General features: G+C 38.5%; 1 protein-coding gene across 1 annotated transcript in view; it reads right to left on the bottom strand.

Moving 5' to 3' along the window:
• Positions 1-20861, bottom strand: part of ARFGEF1 (ADP ribosylation factor guanine nucleotide exchange factor 1) — a 169575-nt gene that overhangs the window by 116569 nt on the left and 32145 nt on the right. The gene's annotated exons all lie outside the window — the stretch shown is intronic.

Here is a 20861-nt window from a genome sequence, read left to right as displayed (position 1 = left end):
TCTTCATTAAAACAAAAGATAGCTAATACTACAGTTAATATCACAACAAAAAGTCATATACGCTAAACAGAACAAAAATGGGTATACATATTATCTACTATATATAGTTTAATGATTGAACAAGTCAATATGAAAATATATTTTTACTGGTAAAGATACAGAATGATTTATGCTATAACATGGAAAATAATAGGTTAGTAAGTTTATCGCAGAGTATGATACTGGAAAAATGATAATTTTGGCAAACATTTCCTTTATGACATTTCCTTCTAAAAATGTACATGCTTCATTTCTTCCCCATTAAATTTCAGCAGTTTATAGATGTGTCTAACTGTAGCCATGGTATTCTAGGACAGAAAGCTCCTACTTGCTTTAAAAGGAAAGTGTGAACTAAGTCCTTGATCCGGCAAAGAGTTGCACATAGGTGCAAGGTCTCTGCGTAATGTTACCCAGATAACTTAATATCTAGGCAAGGAAGGAATGAAAGTGAGAAGTAACAGTTTAAAAAATGCAACCTTCCTAAATATGCAGAAGGGAGAACTGTACAAAGCACCTAGAAAATCTAATATGCAAACAAGAGGGCTACAACCCAAGATAAGAGAGGAGAGTTTGAAAGGACAAGGCAATTCTGAGTCAGTTCTTTTGAGTCACTGCAAGTGAATGGGTTTCCAGGCAACATGCAATGAAGAAGCATTTTATACAATAATAATGAAATAGTGTACATTCTGAAGTGTATACTTTAAAGCATTTGCTTGATTTAGTTGGCTTCTCTATATTTTCTCTGGTTAGTCTCTCCAATATCTGAAACTGCCAATATTGCTCAAGTTGGTATGCGACAACTGTGGGAAGGAGAAATCTTTCACAAGTCACCACAGGATTTTCAACATGGGGGGCAATTTCTATGTTGTTCTTTTCATGGTTATGTATACTTGAACACTCTTGACTTGGCAGTCTCTGTAAATCCCTCTGATTTCAAAGCTCTAAATACTAGGTGCTAAGCGCTGTACTACAGCTATTATTGCTGCACTTGTTTAAGAACCCTTTGAAATTCACACAGGTCATCAGCATTAACCAAGTCAAAAACCTTGAATTTTTCATTATGTATTTAGAGACAAACTTAAATTATGCTGTTATTAAACATTTCTACTGTGGTAGTTTGTAATAGAGCCCAACCTGATTGAGTCCTTTATGCTAGGCACTGTACAAATATGTTACAGTCTCGGCCCTCCACAACTCACAATTTAAACAGATTATGCTAAATAGATTTTTAGTTTTTTTAGAATGGAAGTGAAAAGGTATCTAAACAGATACCAAACTTGCCCATTTTATCTCATCACTCTTTGCTGGTACTAAAGCTTAGCACTAGCAGAGAAGGATGCCAATATCAAAAGCCAATCTCCCTGACTAAACAGCAGCAACAGAAGACATGTTAACGCTTTGAAAGGGATTCAGAGACTTCCAGGAAGAACTAAAATAATCATAGAAGATTAGGGTTGGAAGAGACCTCAGGATGTCATCTAGTCCAATCCCCTGCTCAAAGCAGGACCAACGCCAACTAAATCATCCCAGCCAAGACTTGTCAAGCCAGGCCTTAACCTCTAAGGATGGAGATTCCACCACCTCTCTAGGTAACCATTCCAGTGCTTCACCACCATCCTAGTGAAATAGTGTTTCCTAATATCCAACCTAGACCTCTCCCACTGCAACCTGAGACCACTGCTTCTTGTTCTGTCATCTGCCACTACTGAGAACAGCCAAGCTCCATCCTCTATGGAACCCCCCTTCAGGTAGTTAAAGGCTGCTATCAAATCCCCCCTCACTCTTCTCTTCTGCAGACTAAATAACCCCAGTTTCCTCAGCCTTTCCTCGAAAGTCATGTGCCCCAGCCCCCTAATCATTTTCGTTGCCCTCCGCTGGACTCTCTCCAATTTGTCCACATCCCTTCTGCAGTGGGGGAACCAAAACTGGACACAATACTCCAGGTGTGGCCTCATCAGTGTCAAACAGAGGGGAATAATCACTTCCCTCGATCTGCTGGCAATTCCTTTACTAATACAGCCCAATATATCATTGGCCTTCTTGGCACACTGCTGACTCATATCCAGCTTCTCATCCACTGTAATCCCCAGGTCCTTTTCTGCAGAACTGCTGCTTAGCCAGTCGGTCCCCAGCCTGTAGCGGTGCATGGGATTCTTCCTTCCAAAGTGCAGGACTCTGCACTTGTCCTTGTTGAACCTCATCAGATTTCTTTTGGCCCAATCCTCCAATTTGTCTAGGTCACTCTGGACCCTATCCCTACCCTCCAGCGTATCTACCTCTCGCTCCAGCTTAGTGACATCTGCGAACTTGCTGAAGGGGGGGTGGTGTGGATTGGGGGGGGGGCAGTCACAGGGCGGGGAAGGGAGGGGGTCGAATGGGGGCAAGGGTCCCAGGGGGACTGTCAGGAAGGAGGGGGGTTGGATAGGGCGGCAGGGGGCAGTCAGGGGCAGGGGTTCCGGGGGCAGTCAGGGAGAAGGGGTGGTTGGATGGAGCAGGGGTCCCGGGGGGGGAGGGGAGAGAGGAGGAGAAGGAGGAGGGGCAGTCAGGAATGAGAGGGGGGGTTGAATGGGGCAGCGGGGAGCAGTCAGGGAACAGAGGGGGTTGGATGGGGCAGGAGTTCCGGGGGGCTGTCAGGGGGCAAGAAGCAGGGGGGGTCCGATGGGGGCAGGGCCACACCTGGCTGTTTGGGGAGGCACAGCCTCCCCTAACCGGCTCTCCATACAATTTCGGAAACCTGATGTGGCACTCAGGACAAAAATTTTGCCTGCCCCTGCACTAATGTGATGCAGCCGTGAAAAAAGGTAATGCAATCCCATGATGCATCGGGCGAGGTATTTCCAGTGGGGAGAAGTGTTATTGCTATTATACAAGGCACTGGTGAGATCTCATCTGAAATAGTACGTACAATTCTAGTCTTCCACATTTAAGAAAGATGAATTAAAAATGGAAAGGTGCAGAGAAGGGCTACTAGGATGATCTGAAGAATGGAAAACCTACTTTATGAGAGGAGGCTCAAGGAGCGTGGCTTGGTTAGCCTAAGCTAAAGAAGGTTATGGGGAAATAAGATTGCTCTGTATAAATACATAGATAAATAGATAGCAGGGAGGAAGAGGAGTTAAGTTAAGCGCCAATGCCAACAAGAGCAAAGAGATATACACTGACCATCAACAAGTTTAGGCTTGAAATTAGATTATGTTTTCTAACCATCAGAGGAGTGACGTTCTGGAATAGCCTTCCAAAGGGAGCAGTGGGGGGCAAAGGCAAAAAAACCTAACTGGCTTCAAGACTGAGCTTGATTTTATGGAGGGGATGGTATGATGAGACTGCCTACGATGGCATATGGCCTATCTACGACTGCTAGTAGGAAAAATTCCCAATGGCTAGAGAAGGGGCAATAATTGGGAAGGGTTCTGAGTTACTACAGAAAATTCTCTCAGGTGTCTGGCTGGTGAGTTTTGACAACATACTCAGGGTTCAACTGATCTCCATATCTGGGGTTGGGAAGGAATTTTCCCCCAGGTCAGATTGGCACAGACCCTGGAGGGGGTTTTTTGACTACCTCTATGGCATGGAGCACAGGTCACTTGCTGGTTTAAACTAGAATAAATGGTGGATTCTCTGGGACTTGAAGTCTTTAAATTAGGGCTGTCAATTAATTGCAGTTAACTCACGTGATTAACTCAAAAAATTAATCGTGATTAAAAACAATTAATCGCGATTAACCGCACTTATAACAATAGAATAAACAATTGAAATTTATTAAATATTTTTGGACATTTTATTTCACTTACAACACAGAATACAAAGTGCATAGTGCTCACTTTATATTATTTTTATTAAATATATATACACACTGTAAAAATGATAAAAGAAATAGTATTTTTCAATTCACCTCATACAAGTACTGAAGTGCAATCTCTTTATCATAAAAGTGTAACTTACAAATGCAGATTTTTTTTGGTTACATAACTGCACTGAAAAACAAAACAGTGTAAAACTTTAGAGCCTACAAGTCCACTCAGACCTACTTCTTATTCTGCCAATCGCTAAGACAAACAAGTTTGTTTACATTGATGGGAGATACTGCTGCCTGCTTCTTATTTAAAATGCCACCTGAAAGTGAGAGCAGGTGTTCGCATGACACTTTTGTAGCCTGCGTTGCAAGGTATTTACTTGCCAGATATGCTAAACATTTGTATGCCCCTTCATGCTTCGACCATTCCAGAGGAGATGCTTCCATGCTGATAATGCTCATTAAAAAAATAATGTGTCCATTAATTTTGTGACTGTGTTCCTGGGGGGTGGGGCGGAGGAGAAGAACTCTATGTCTCCTGCTCTGTTTTACCCGCATTCTGCATATATTTCATGATATAGCAGTCTCAGATGATGACCCAGCACACGTTCATTTTAAGATTTGACAAAACGCAAAGAAAGTACTGATGTGAGATTTCAAAAAATTGCTATAGCACTCGACCCAAGGTTTAAGAATCTGAAGTGCCATCCAAAATCTGAGAGGGATGAGGTGTGGAGCATCCTTTTAGAGGCCTTAAACGAGCAACAATCTGATGCAGAAATTACAGAATACAAATTACCAAAAAAGAAAATCAACCTTCTGCTGGTGGCCTCTGTCTCAGATGATGAAAATGAACATGCATCAGTCTACACTGCTTTGGATTGTTATCAAGCAGAACCAATCATCAGCATGGAAGCAAGTCCTCTGGAATGGTGGTTGAAGCATGAAGAGACATATGAATCTTTAGTGCATCTGGCACATAAATATCTTGCAACGCCAGTTACAACAGTGCCATGCGAACGTCTGTTCTCACTTTCAGGTGACATTGTAAACAAGAAGCAGGCAGCATTATCTCCCGCAAATTGTAACCAACCTTGTTTGTCTGAGTGACTGTCTGACCAAGAAGTAGGACTGAGTGGACTTGTAGCTCTAAAGTTTTACATTGTTTTATTTTTGAATGCAGTTTTTTGTACTCAATTCTACATTTGTATGTTCAACTTTCATGATAAAGAGATTGCTCTACAGTACTTGTATTAGGTGAACTGAAAAATACATTATTTTTGTTTTTTTACAGTGCAAATATTTGTAATCAAAAATAAATATAAAGTGAGCTCTGTACACTTTGTATTCTGTGTTGTAATTGAAAATATTTGAAAATGTAGTAAACATCCAAAAATATTTAAAATAAATGGTATTTTATTAACAGCGTGATTAATTTGTTTAATCGCACAATTCATTGCGAGTAATTTTTTTAATCGCTTGACAGCCCTACTTTAAATCATGATTTGAGGACTTCAGTAAGTCAGCGATAGATTATGGGTCTATCACACGAGGGGGTGGGTGAGGTTCTGTAGGCTGCAATGTGCAGGAGGTTGGACTAGATGATCATGATGGTCCTTTTTGAGCTTAAAGTCTATGAGTCTATATTAACTGAATCAAGATAGAAGAGATGGTGCAGCAACAGATTTCAGCAAATGGAAAAGCGTGTTTATTTCTGAAATCTAGTTTATTAGGTGTAAACACCATTTGAAAAATGAAATGCTCATCATAAACCATTGCTGTTACTTATTGTCCTAGAAGTTTTCCAAGACAACTGGTGTAGCCAGCAATGTAGGATTATGGTGAGGATGTCAAAATCAGTCTTTTATTGACATAACCCATGGAATCTGCTGCAGTTGATGACTGGTATCATGGTAAGACATTTTCTAGTTCAGCAGTAAAAAAAAAAAAAAAAGTAAGGTGCAATGTTAGATTTCACTGAGTAATGATTACTAAAATTTGACAGTGCACATTAAAAAAAATCTTGTATTTCACCAATGCAAAACTATTCAAACACGGTCTTTAGATGGCAATGGTTACTGCTTCTGCACTCAAATTTCAAAAACCTAAATCAGCAGTTTTCTGCGAAGCAGCAGTAACTTCCTTTGGGCAATTCAGGATAAGACATTTAATTACAAAGCTAACAACTGATAATTTAGATGGTCTAGAAGTTCCATTAACTTATTACTCTGTTGAATATTTAATGTCTAGTATGTTGATTAAATATAGTTTATTGTGCATTTTCTATGTAAATGACTTACACAGACTATCATACAGAGAGCAAAACATGGCATTACAAGAGGACAGAGAAGTCTAAAGTTGTAAAAAAACCAAGCTGTAATTGTATTACATTTGAAAAACAGTGTATTTGTATAATTTAAAAACCTATCAAAATACATACATGCAAAAAGAGTTCAGGTTGCATATGGAACCTTAACGTGGCATTTTGTGCTTGAGTGAATCCTTAGAATTCTTTTCTTGTATTTATGGAATTTCCCAGGGTATTTTTTTTTAATTGGCAATATTACATGCATATCCTGTCAGTAGGAACTATTAAGATAGACAGCACTGGAATGACCCGAGCAAGCATTTTAGGTAATCTGTGGAAGAGAGACCACTTTTTGTGAAAGTTAGAACGTTTGCACCTTCCAAGACACAACTGAGCAAGGTCTCTTCCTGCAAAAAACAAACAAAGAAAGCATTCTTCTCCAATACACTTCTCACCTTGCAAGATCCAGAGAAACTGTGATTCATTCATTTCTAACCCTTACTTAAACATATTAAAGCCACATCTTCACAAGGAAATATTACCAAAATAATTCCTATTGGAGGAAGCCCAGACAGTAGTTACTGGCAGTGTTAGTTAAACCTGCTGAAAAGCAGGGCTGACACAGTAACAATAGAGCCAGCTACAGGAGAAGGCAAACATGACAGCAAATGCGTAAGTTAAGTAGAGTTGTATTGAGACTTTAGCCTTATCTACCCTAGGTCTCCTCCCTATGGGATCAGCAGCACTAGTCTTTTGCAAAATCCCCTATTTTTGCCAAAACCTCCATACAGCTCTAGTTCACTTATGTATCTGCTCTCCTGTCTGCCGACTTTCCCTGCTAGGTCCTCATTGCGCCTTCTTCCATGCCCAACTTTTAGCCTTCGAACAACCTTTCACTTTTTGTGAGCCATTCAGCCACTCTCTCAAATTCCTCCTTAAACAGCCACCCACCTCTATCAACACTTTCAGAGATGATTCACACACATGCAAAAAAAAAATCTATTCAAATAGAAACAGAAAATTCTAAATCTGCTCAATCTGCTCTCTGATCTACATTCCCACCCCATCATTTTCTTTCCACAATTCTTCTCCCTACTCTTTACCTTCTGTTGCCTTTCATCTCGATCAGTTATAATGCTACAATACATGCATTAACACACTCTTCTTGAGCACCTCCTGCCAGCCTACAACCTACCTCAGGTTCTGGTGAAACAGTCCCCATTTCATGCGTTTTTATTTCCCAAGTGTGCAGTTGGCCATGCTACTTGAATGGAGGCTCATTTTCCTAACTCAATGTTCACATACTTAATGTGGGGTGGGAAAACAGAGAATTCTCAGAAACACTGTAGCCTGACAGGATCACAGAAGGGGAAGACGGGAAGATACAATGGCTGAAATGTGTGTATTTTGGTTAAATGGCACATGGCAACGTAAGGTCCTGTGCAAATGCACAGACCTAAAGACACCACTGATCATGATCACAATACAGCATTCAGAGAACCAAACAAGTGATTGTGACGAGTTTAAGAAATATTAATGTAAGCAATTTATAGTTTTGTATGCACATACAAATATATAATATTTATATATATATATATATATATATATATATATATATATATATATATATATATATATATATATATATATATATATATACACACACACACACACACTTATCTACATATTCCAAAAGATTTAAATTTCTAATTTTATACTAGGATACAAGATATTCAAAATTAAGAACATACCTTTAAAGAATTTTTAAACATTTAGTGCATGCTACTCAAGTTTCAAATCTGAAGCTAGATATATGCTGCTCCTTGTCAATTTCATGCTTGGAGGCATTACAGGACTAAATGCCAAGGGAACGCAGATTGAGAACACCATACCGAGATAGGTGCCCAGATTTGTTCTGCAATTAAATGTCAAAACCTGAGATCCTTAATGATAAGTGTTCAGCACAAACATTAATTACATTTCATGGCCTGATTCCCCCCAATGAGCATAGCAAGTTGCTATAGGTCTTTTGCTTTAAAACTGCTCATCAATTTAAGTTCTAAATCATGGCTTGATATTTAGAAAAAATAAAAAAGTGAGGCAGTTGAGGAAGAGAAAATACATCTTTGAAGAGATACATAAATATTGCAAAATCGCAATCTAAAATCCAACTTCTGCAGGAAGCAGAGGCATCTTACAACAGTTTCAAATAACTTATTCAAGTTAACGGAAGTGGCACTGACAGGATGCAGGAGAGCTGTGTCCAGCATTTGTTGGCTAGAGGAAGCAACAAAGATCCTTTGAGGATGGCAACATAAGTAAAGAATGATGATAATGATGGCGCACATAGTCCGTTCTAGAAACAGGGGAATAGAATATCCTAATCTCTGCAAAAAAGAAAATTTAAGATCAAGGAGAACCCCATCGGATGATTTTTTCCCCTCACTTTTGATTTGTTATAGGGCAGAAGCAAATCCATTAAAATATATTTCATCACTTGTGCTATCCCACTTAAAATGCAAAGAAACAATGCATTTCATAATTATGCACAGGAGTGTAACACTTGTTTTGGGATATATATATATATATATATATATATAGATATAATATATTTCAACAATAGGTAATACTTACTTTGTTTTAGTAATAAATGTTGGGCTCACATCACAGAAAGTGCTCCTGAATTCTATACTAGAATAATACAAATTTATAATCTTAGTTTAAAATTAGAAACACTAATATTTATTTTAAAGAATTTTGACAACTGTTTTTTTAACCATATCATGCAAAATCGTACTAGATTTCTCATAAATCTCTCTCCATTGTTCCATAAACCTTAAAGGTTTTAGGCATCTTCTAGACATGAGAAAATCTGAATAATCTTTACAGTAGAAAGCACAAATAAGGAGGAAGTGATGCACTATAAAACTATTCTAAAAATATTATGGAACAGAACCAACACATTTCATTTGAGATGGTTTACAGACACATCATCCTATTTTATTTCAGTTTTACTGTGTTACATACAGGATACGAAAAACCAGTGATTAAACAAAATATCTTCTGCCTTCTGTATACTCTTATTTCTTAAAGAACCAATTCCTATAGAACAGTCCATTTCTACTGGATACTAATGAAATATTAATGCTTCATTATATATTAAACAGCAAACATGATAATCAAGTAGATGCAAATAATTCATTTCTATGTTACTGTCACGACTACAGAGCAAATTGCCCCTTACATCCCTGTTAGGCCTGGCTCTCTGCACCTCACTCTGGGTGGAAACACATGATCCAACTATTCTTAGCCCTGGTCTACACTGGAGGGGGGGGAATCGATCTAAGTTACACACCTTCAGCTACGCTGCCGCTCCCCCATCGACTCTGCCTGCACCTCTCGCAGCACTGGAGTACAGGAGTCAACGGGAGAGTGCTCGGGGATCAATTTATCATGTCTAGACTAGACGTGATAAATTGATCTCTGCTGGACTGATCGCTGCCCACTAATCCGGCAGGTAGTGTAAACATACCCTTAGACTGGATCTCTTAGCTGCAGGCATCTGGTTCCTAATAACATTAACAACATAGTCTAACTCAGTTTGGGAACCCCTAAGGGTTTCTTTCCTCAAAAAGGTACAAAGCACAGAGCAAAAGGTAAAAGACCTACATACATGGGTATTATTTTGTAAGTTCCCCACAGCTAACTCCAACTCAGGCAGGCATAAACTGACTGCCACAACTGCAATTTCTACCTCTCTCCCTCTACGTGCATTTGCCAGGTTGTCAACTTTTCACCCATGCCCTGGATAGCCTCCTCTCCCAATTGACACAAATCCCCTCCCCTTTGTACGGTTTTGGAGGGTTAGCATCCCCTCTGATCCCAGGCTTTAGTCTCGAGAAGAGCAAACCACTCCAGCTGGAATGAACCAGACAGGTAGTTTCTTCCCCATTGATGGCTCGGCCATTGTTTCGCCCAGGAGCCTTCTCTTTGTCATTCTTTCATTTCCTGTGGGGTTTCCTCCTTTAATCCCTGGCATTTAGGCAGGTTAATATCACCCAGATAATAATATTGCATGCCCCCTCAGTTTAACAAATACAGATATTTTCCAGTTCTCCAGAGTTACGTAATCACATACTCATTAGGTCTTCAGGCTGTAGTTTGTTTTATACACGTCCATTCCCTGAAGAGATCACCTGAAAAAGTTTAAAGTTATTTCAGGTTCTACACCTGCCCACATTCCATGTTAATTTTGGTGGCCTTAAAATAAAATTATCTTTTTTCAAAAGGTGTGTCTCGCTCCCAAATCGCCCTATGAAAGACCGACAGAAATCATAGAATATCAGGGTTGGAAGGGACCTCAGGAGGTCATCTAGTCCAATCCCCATAAAGTTATGGAATTTATTACCTATTTGCATACAAAACCCCCATCTACCTTAAAAGAAGATTAAGGTTGAAAAGTCAAGCACTCAAAAAATAGGGAATGCTATCATCCCTCTTATGTGTATGCATTATGATATAGTCTTTAATTATATGATCAGATATTATTTTTCCACAGGATCCTTTCCTCATTCAATGCACAAGGATGACAGGCAGCTGGGTCTTTTTTTTTTTTTAATCCCCATCTGTGTACTTAAGTGACTTCAAAGCACAAGTTCTACTGAGTTCAAACTCTGAGGGAGGATAGCCTGGTCAAAATATTTCTACTCTCTTGACTTCTGGTGGTTACAAATATGGTACAGGCTATTAGCTCATGAGTTTTGTTAGACTTGGTGTTCTCCCAGTGAAGAAGTTAATGGATTTCTGGACATGTCTTTTTCAGCACAGATAAGCATTTTACACATGAAACTTTTTAGTAGAAAAATGTACGTAAAATCTGAAATTCTACTGACAATTATGAAATTAAAGAAACAAGTACAGAACATTCACGTTAGCAGTTTAGATACTCTAAAATAAGATGTAAAGAACTAGCAACAAGTAAAAATAATTTAAGAAAAAACAAAAATTATTTTTGTGAAAATTTTCTCCACCTTGATGAAAGTTACTTTTGCTAACAATGGGTGCAATTAAACAATGCAAAACAAAATTTAACTGTAAATGCAGCCAAAGACAAATCAAGTGCAGCACCACTTTAAAATAAGTTTTTAATCCCAGTTTTTGAACAAGGTTTTATTTTTCTGCATTCTGTAGCCTCTTTGCCTGCCCAATCACATTTACTCTACCCCCACCTTCTGTTTCCGGGGTCCCCACTTCAGTCTCATTTTCTGCTTCTCCACATTCCTTTTGTAGTCTGCCTGAGCCCACACAAGGTGAATATAGGGCTAAGACCCTCCCTAAGGGCCAGCTAGCTTCAGCCTCATTATAAAAAATGTGAGGTGGTACCCATCTTCACTAGGGACAGCCTCACTTTCACCTGCTAATGTCATGGGAAAATGGTAGCCATCTTGCTTGAGGCTCCAGTCCCACTAAGGAAAGTAAGGGAAAATATGAATTTGAAGTCAAGTATCAGGAAGTAACGAGAAGCCTTAAAATCTCCCAAGTATTAGAAGACTTGTGTTAAGTCACGTGATTTGGCAACTCTGGGGAGGGCAGCTGCTACTGCTGTATCTGCTGCTCCCCATTCCCACCCCACCCCCAGCCTGGAGCTCTAGCTCTGTGCCTACCACGTAGGGAGCCACGTGCAATTTGGACCATATTCAGTGCAGATAAAAGTCAGTGAGGCTGTATCATGCTCAGTGTGATCTGCGGTAATAGGGCATGCTCAATGCAGTTGCCACCAAACTCAGTGGGGATAGAGAATGCTCAATGCCAGCGATTCCAGCACCCAACCGCTAAAAAAAAACACTCTTTAAAAAAATCATTGCAAATAGTGATCAGAGGCTTAACATGCAGGCTTGGTCTACGTTTAAAAGTTTTATGACCATAATTCTGTCAATTAGGGATGTGATTTTTTTCCAACACATTTATACTGGTAAAAACTCTTGTGCAGACACTATTATACCCAAATAAAGGTACCTTATACTGCTACAGCTTATTTTAGTTCCCAAACCAGAATAAAGTATTCCAATATAAGCGCTTCTATATCAGTATGACTATGACCACTCTAGGGAGGTTTTGCCACTATAATTTTACCGGTATAGTTAAGGCAGTAACATGTTTAATGTAGACGAGCCCTCATCCAAACAGTGATGGATTTTCATAGGAAAAACAAAAGATACTTCCCTAAGTCAAGAGCTACATGCCTGCCAAATTCCAAGCCCTTACTCCAAAGCATGGAGACACTAGCGCTTCTCAAAGACATTCTGATAAGAATTTAACATTGGTAAAACAATGTATTACTCCACTAACTTCATTCTGAGAAATGGCTGTACTGTTAAAAAATTCAGTCGGAGGCAAAGACCTAATATGTAAACTGAGCCTTGAAAAAGTTTGACAAAAAGAGTTATAAGCAACTGAAAACAGGGGCTTATAGTTGAAAGTGTTAATCACCCTTAACTATAGGAGCCTCTGCCAGTTACACCTGTAATGTTTTAAAGATACATATCCATAAATGTATTACTGTAAAGAAAACATCAATACTAAAATAGTGTGCAAATAGAGAGAAAATAATCTGTTCAATTTAAACATATGACGTGCCTATAACCGTAATATCTAGGTATACGCGTAAAGAGGCAATGAAAAACAATTATAATGTCTTTGAATAACAGAGACCTAGCTATGGCCCTATTCCAGTGCAATAGCCTAAAACTGTTTCTTAAAAATATGAACTCACAAAAAAAAAAAAAAAAAAAAGTTAATGGTCAGCATAAAATGTTGTAAGAGGTTGGGTGTTTTTCATGATCCAAGCATGCAAAAAGCACAAGTAGTACAAAAATAAGGATATTCTTATATCTTGAATTTTTTAATAGAACCTCTAGCTACCATAAGCTATAACCCACACATGCATGTCTAATCATAATTCAGTTATATGTACAAAGGTATTTATTTTTATGTGAGCATGTTTTTTCTTTCACTGAGCAATTCCAACCATATGAAAGCAAAGAAATAACACCAAGGGTGATATATATCATAATACATTTAAATTCATTTACTAAAATAATCTTAGGGCAAATGAATCAATGACACTGGCAAGAAAATCCACCATGAAGATTGTTTTTTAAAATATATTTTTAAAAAAACAACATTCTATCACATGACAATTACTGAACCTTGTGTTTCGTCATTTTTCATTTGTTGAATATACTCAGCTTTATAGCATGTCTTCAAAGGTTCTTGAGACATGTTAGATCACAGTAACACATTTGCTAAATCTAATTTCCAGCTATTACACTTCTTTAGCCAAAATACCCAGAGTAATCTGTATATGCTATACAGGAATCCTACAGTTGTCCATCAACACATGAAATCAGGCAGGCTCTTTATCATCATCTTGCTGATAACACTTCTAAGGAAAAGGAAATAAATATTTGGTGGATTAACAAGACACCTGTCACTTAACATCTCTGAAGATGTGAGGGGAAAATTTTTTTCCCATCACACTTTTTTTGTTTGGGGAAAAAACCAAAAAGACAAAAATAACTTTTTGAATACAGATATCCGGTCAAGAGCAGACCATCTATAAAGAGATAAAAATTTAATAGGTACAGTTTTTATTATCAGCATGACCAACTGTTGAGCTTTCACCCTCTCCATGGGGTCAATTAAGAACTCTCAATCTTAGACTCTGAAATGTAGGAAGTGGAACGTCCTCATTCCCCCATGAATGAGTGCTTCAAAAATCAGTATAATGAATCTATAACCATTACATAATTAGCCAACTCAAAATAGAAAAAGAAGTCACTGAACAACTTCCAAACAACAGATAAAAGACCGTCCCACTGTTATGGTGCTAATCTGGCACTCTGGAGACGCAAGTTCAATTCCCTTCTTTGCCACCCACATCTATCTGGGCCATGAACAAGTCATTTAGTCTTTCTGTACCTCAGCTCTCCATCCATAAAATAAGAATATCATCTCCCAACCTCTGAGGGGTTTTGAGAGGACAAATTTGAGATTGTGAGGCTCTTAGGTACTATGATAATGGGGACCATATACGGAACTAAGATAGAATAGATGGTATTTGTGACTATGATTCTATCTATCACAAGGATTGAAAAACTGACTAAAAGTTTGCAACAAGAACACTCATATGGCTTGACAATTAACAAAGAACGATACATGGGGAAGTATTGAATTTGAGGTGAAGAGAGAATATCTAATGTGGTATGTCAGTGATTTGAGTTAGTCCCAGTCTTATTAAGTATTTCATTAGTATGTCTAAAAGGAATACACAGAAAGTTAATGAAACTCACAAATGATAATGAAGGAGCTGAATACTAGATAGGGCAAAGAAAAACCATGAAGAGGTCTTAGACTGGAAACAAGGGAAGAACACAAAATGAAACTGAACTTGGGAAAAATCAGAGCATATGAAAATAAACATGGGAGAAACAAAGCATCTGATATTCAAGTCTGGAACACAATCATGCCAGAGACACAAAGTAATAGGCGTGACAGTAGACAGCAAGTTAGATATGAATTTGTAAAGGGATGTGGCAGTAAAAGAAGCTAATGCAGCTTTTCCCTGCACTATATCAACCATGGCTCTATGCCACTCGAAGAGATGATGTTACTATATCAGGATAACAGGATGCTTACATCAGTAGGAGACAAATTTAAGTGTAGACACATGCACAACTAGGCTGACGTACATTGACTTGCGTTGATCTAACTTGGCAGTGTAGACCAGCCTTTATCACGGTGTCAGATTTTTCTATTCACTAGGCTATGAAATAGTTTCCCAAAGGACGTGAAAGAAGTCCTGTCACTTGGTAAATTTAAAACTGAATGCAACACTGGGGGGGAATATGTAGGGAATAAACCCGAACTAGCAGGATCAGATAACCTCTTTTCCATCACTAAAAAGCTATGTCCCGAATACTCATTATAAAAAGCATTTTAAAAAAACTGTAAAGCTAGCTCTGTAAGGATGGATACGCAAATCAGAGAAAATATGGCCTTGGTAGAAAACCACATGTGCCCAACTATCTCATTTGATTGTTGTGGGGCATGCTTTGTTCCTTCCCATTACATACAAGAAGTGATAAACCGAGAGTGAAAGGCATCTGAATAAGTACTCCCTACCCAGAATTTTTTTATGAAATGCTGACAAGCCTTCGGAGAGTCTCTCTCCCAATACTACTAAAGTTTAGCTTCTATTGCATGTTAAAATGCATCGTAAGACCAGACACCTGCTTCTGAAGTCCTGAGTTTGAGTCCCTTTCAAGCGACAAACAGGAACTGTCCTCATAGCAGGAGCTTTAAAGTGTCCGAGGCCTTGTCTACACTTGCAGCTGTACAGCGCTGTGAGGTAAACCTGTCTTCGTACAGCTGAGTAGGGAAAAGCGCTGCAGTCTGTCCACACTGCCAGCTGCCAGTGCAGTGGTGTGGCCACACTTGCAACATTTGCAGCTGTGTTGGGAGCGGTGCATTATGGGCAGCTATCCCAGCATTCATGTGGCTGCAACGTGCTTTTCAAAACGGGGGGGGGGGGGGGGGGGAGGAGGTAGGGTGGATTGTGACAGGGAATGTGGAGGGAGAGAGTGTGCTTTTTGGAGCATGTCAGCTCTCTATTTTGCCGGTGTTGCTAGGGTAGAAAATCTTCCGACGATCGTGCACGCGGCGCGCGCACACCTAATGGAATGGATATGAGCAAGCACTCGAAGAAGAACCGGCACTTCCGCATTCCTGCAGCCAGTCACAACAATGGAGAGGATTGGCCACTTGACAAAGTGATTAGTACAGCGCTGCAAGCGTTTACACTCACACCCGTGAGTCGTAGCCACTCCGCTGCAGCTGTTATTCCTCTCAGAGACGTGGAGTACCTGCAGCGGTGTACCCAGGGAGATACAGCGCTGTAAGTGCCCTGCCAGTGTGGACGGTGAGTGAGTTACAGCGCTGGGGAGGCTTTACAGCGCTGTAACTTGCAAGTGTAGCCAAAGCCTCAGAAACATGTTTACCTTGTTCTGAAAATGTTGCATCAACAATACCTTTAAGCTGTCAGAAAGCAGTTGGACACTTTTTGTCCTCTACTGTTTACAAAGTTAAAAGCAGTGTTTGTAGAAAATGCCTTAATTTTTACTTTTACTATTCTGACTGGAAGATCTTCTCACATGTGGGTGATGACATTTTTTCTTCTGTGATGGATTTTTGAACACTGGATTATTTTTCGCTAATACCAGAAAAAGGAATCAGCTTCTGATATAAACAAAGGACATTTTAAATAACTTTGTACAAAATGTGTAGCTTTGGTCTGCAGGGTAACTCTCCTAGTTATGACGCGCTCCTTGCAGATGTAATTGCAACTACGAATGCTATTAAATGGGCAAAAATAGGATCCACAAGATAGAGGCTGAAACAGGTTCTTGGTCAAGCACAAAGAACATAATTTAAGGTCTGGTCAGCAAAACTGCATCTTTACAGAGGTCTTTTCATATCAGATATTACAATAAACTTTGTGTCACAGGTATGCAGGGAGAGTCAAAAGGGTTCTTATCTTAGAATATATGACAGATTTACAATTTGAACTTACAATCACAGCTGAATCAACACCAAGTTACATACAGTACTTCTGGTGGCAACGGTGTCTTGGAAACCAGGGTTTCACTGGCTTATTCAACCTGCCCTACAAAGAAGGGAAGGAGGAAGTCGTGCCAATGTTTGTTTAGTTTCTTTGTGATCCATAAAGGCAGCAAGTATTTTCTGAATGGGGAGGTTGGCATTCCCCCCCTACCCCCACCAGAAATTCAGGTTCTCTCTATCCTGCTTTACTCAAAAGGGCATGGATTTCTGGAGACCACACAGAAGTACTTAAAAAGTGAAACCTGAGTGACAGAGTGGAAAGGGATTTTTCATCAGCCTATGTAAAATCCTGTTTATCTGAAAAACCTGAAAAGAAATACAGCAGAACCACAGTAGAACCTCAGAGTTACAAACAACACAGTTACAAACAGACTGGTCAACCACACACCTCATTTGGAACCGGAAGTACACATACAAGAATCACATCAGTTTATGCCCTCAAGGAGTCAAAATCCCACAGTCAACAGAAAGACAACATATTAAAAAGTTAAGCCAATGCACCATCTTGTTGGCCAGCTACATTGCTGTAAATACACATTACTACCTTAAATGCAATATGGATCATTTAAATATCTGTATTTGTCATGACTAACTATTCACCAATTTATGTTTAATATTTACTTTCTATACATATTTTAATGTCTATTTATAACCAAATATAAATATGAATTATTCATTTTAATTATATTATCTGTTTTGCATAAGAATTCAAATTCTTCTCATGTAGTGTATAACTTCTGTTCTTTATACATCACACACAGTAACACCTGTTCACACATGATGGATTTTGAATTCAAAATTAGTACAGTTTCAAATTCATAAAACAATATTTTCATTGCTACAGAATGTGTTTTTATATTTTATAACATTGTTATAAAAATGATGGGCTAATGGGTTTTAGCAAGCAATAGCCTGAAGCCAACATAAAAATACTTTTTACTAAAAAGCTCATGTAAGAAATTTTATTAAAGAAAAGTTAAAATAAAATATTAACATACTACATTGTATATTACTTATTAAGGATCAGGTTAATATTCAAAGAACCTGGCAACAGATTCTGGCTTCCTGGCTAGGGAACCCTCCTCCCCTGAGTACACTAAAAAGAGTGACCAAATTTCTAAATATCCATCCTCTTTCTAGCACTTCTCTTGTGTACATACTTGGTGTGAAAGCCCTTCCTTTACAAGGACAGCCCATATTTTCTATATCACAATTCCTTAGGAGGAGGAGTCACAATTTTCCACAATGTGCAATACAAAGTCTGAGTACCAACAAGAAATTAATTTGCTGTTTTGTTTAAAATGTAAATTCCCTTTACTGGAGCAATATGCAAGTAGGTCAGGGGAGCTCCATAAAGAAAGCATTTTGTCATAACATGAATCTCTTTAATAATTTCCTCCTGAAAGTACCTAATTGCTGGACACAACCACCACATATGCAAGTATGTTCCTTCCCCACAACCCCTTCCTTAGACTGTCACCCTACCAGCAAAAATATGATGGATCTTACTTGGAGTCAAATACCATCTATACTGTAATTTATATTTTTTCCTTTATGAGTTACACAAATTAAAGATGTATATCCCCTTTCCCATGTAACAATTTCTTTGTCCAAACACCTCTCCCATCTTTTCATCTGGGTCGTCTTCTTATCAAGATCTTTTTCAATCAAAATTGTATACATCTTAGAAATTAAACCTTTTGTTCCAGCTTGCTCCTATGTCAACTCCTCAGAGTGGTTAAAGGTCTTATTTGAGTTTTGTGGGATAGTCTATTGTTAACCCAACTAATTACATCTTTTAATTGTGATGGATAATAAGAAGTCAAATTAGGGAAAGCTATTCCACCAGACTCTGTAGGTTTATAAAGTACTTTGGAACAAACCCTTTGACTTTTATGTTTCCATATGAATTTTAATAGCACATCCTGCCATGTTTGTAATGTCATGTCAGGGGTACCAACTGGGATATACTGAAACTGAAGTAACCATTTTGGGAGTATGCAGTGGTGTTGTAGTCTTCTTAGTTCCAGGATATTAGAGTGACAAGGTGGGTGAGGTAATTTCTTTTACTGGATCAACTTCCGTTGGTGAGTGTTATGCTTTCGAGCTTACACAGAGCTCTTCTTCAGGTCTAGACATTCCTCTTTTCTTTGCTGCCTAGCCAAGAAATTTCATGATTTGGTCCATTCCTTCAAATTTTAGAGAATCAAAAATATGTATTCCTATATTTTTAAAAAATTCCTTTACCCATTTCAATTTATGTAGCTGACAACAATTTGTTTTGACCCTTTGGGGAATATTAAATTCCTAAAAATTCAGATTTATTGTATTTTATTTTGAAGACTGCTATCTGCTCAAATTCCAAACTCAACTGTTCTATAATTTTTAACAAGATGTTGCCAGCATACAAAGCTATTTTGTGTTTAAAACTAAGAGCGCTTTTGATGCCCTATATAAGGGACTGTTTCTCACATTTATTGCAAATGGTTCCATTGCCAAAGCAAACAATATGGGGAGGATGGGGGGGAATATTAGTCAAACCTGTTTTGTACCACTCAACATATTAAAAGGAGGGGATTTATGATCATGAACCAAAGCAGATGCTTGAGAATGATATATAGGGCCAATACATCCCTATAAAACTCATTTCCAAAACTTTTTGTTTGTTTTGTTTTGTTTTGTTTTTTCTCTCTTAATTAATTGGCCTCTCAGAGTTGGTAAGACAACTCCCACCTGTTTATGCTCTCTGTATGTGTGTATATATATCTCCTCATTATATGTTCCATTCTATATGCATCCGAAGAAGTGGGCTGTAGTCCACGAAAGCTTATGCTCTAATAAATTTGTTAGTCTCTAAGGTGCCACAAGTACTCCTGTTCTTCTTTTTGCAAAATCCACCTGTCTCTCTCAGCATCCAAAAAAAGCAACACAAGGGAAGAACTGCGAGAATTAATGTTATATATCAAATGCAGAGTTCTTCAGCTAATATCAGATAGATGCCCGCCAGTAACAAACCCAGATTGGTCAGAGTGAATATATTTGGGCAAGATTGACACTCAATCTGTCTGCGAACATGGTATAAATTTTAGCATCCACATTAAAGAAATAAATCTGTATGATGCACAATTGGTAAGCTCTTTCCTTCTTTAGGAATGACCACAATTTTTGCCTCTTTCCATGAATGTGGAATCTCATTTCCCTGCACTACACAATAAACAACTCTGTTAAAATAGGGACCAATGCTTGCTTTAGAGCTCTGTAAATCTTCCCAGAAAAGCCATTGAAGTTTTGCTGGATTTTAAATTCTTAATTACAACTTCAACATCCCCTGTAGCAATTTGGCTATCAAGATGTGATGCTATATGTTTGAATATGACCATTTATATAATTGATATTGCCACTGTTATACAATTGCAACAAATTTCCAGACCCATGGCAAAGGATATAGAAGACACTGAGATATCTCCATTTTGCCTCTTTTCTGCCCTAATTCTCTGGATTGTGGATTTACAACTAAATGGAGCATTTTGAACTATGGACTGAGGATCTTTCCAATCTTTTGGAAGTTACCAGAGAGACTGGACAAGCCAGCAGCCTATTCCATCACTGCTACAAACCTGATATAAGAACTTTGCAATTATGTGTATGTATACGATCTATTAACCATTATTAACTCTTTTCTTTTATTATTAAATCTTTAGTTTTAGTTACTAAAGGATTGGCATCAGCATGATTATTGGGTAAAATCCGAGTTATATATTGACCTGGCTAAATCCTTGGGATTAGAAGGACCCCATATTTTATTAAATTGACTTTCAGTAACCATTCATCAGAAAGTCCAGTGTGTGGTAGTGTGCCAAAGGCTGGAATACCTAAGTAGACTGTATTTTTGGCTTCTTGTTAACCAGTGTGGCAAGACAGAAGTTCCTTTTTGTTACTGGCTTGGTATAATCTAATGGTAAAATAACCACCAGTTTGGGGTGAGTCTGCCCTATTTCTCAGCCGTTTGTCCTGAATTTGGCATTCTCAGCGGTGACCCAC

The sequence above is a fragment of the Malaclemys terrapin genome, chromosome 2 (assembly GCF_027887155.1).
Source record: "Malaclemys terrapin pileata isolate rMalTer1 chromosome 2, rMalTer1.hap1, whole genome shotgun sequence".
Lineage (NCBI taxonomy): Eukaryota > Metazoa > Chordata > Testudines > Emydidae > Malaclemys > Malaclemys terrapin.
Note: the sequence above shows the minus strand (reverse complement) of the source record. Positions and strands in the feature narration are given on the sequence as shown.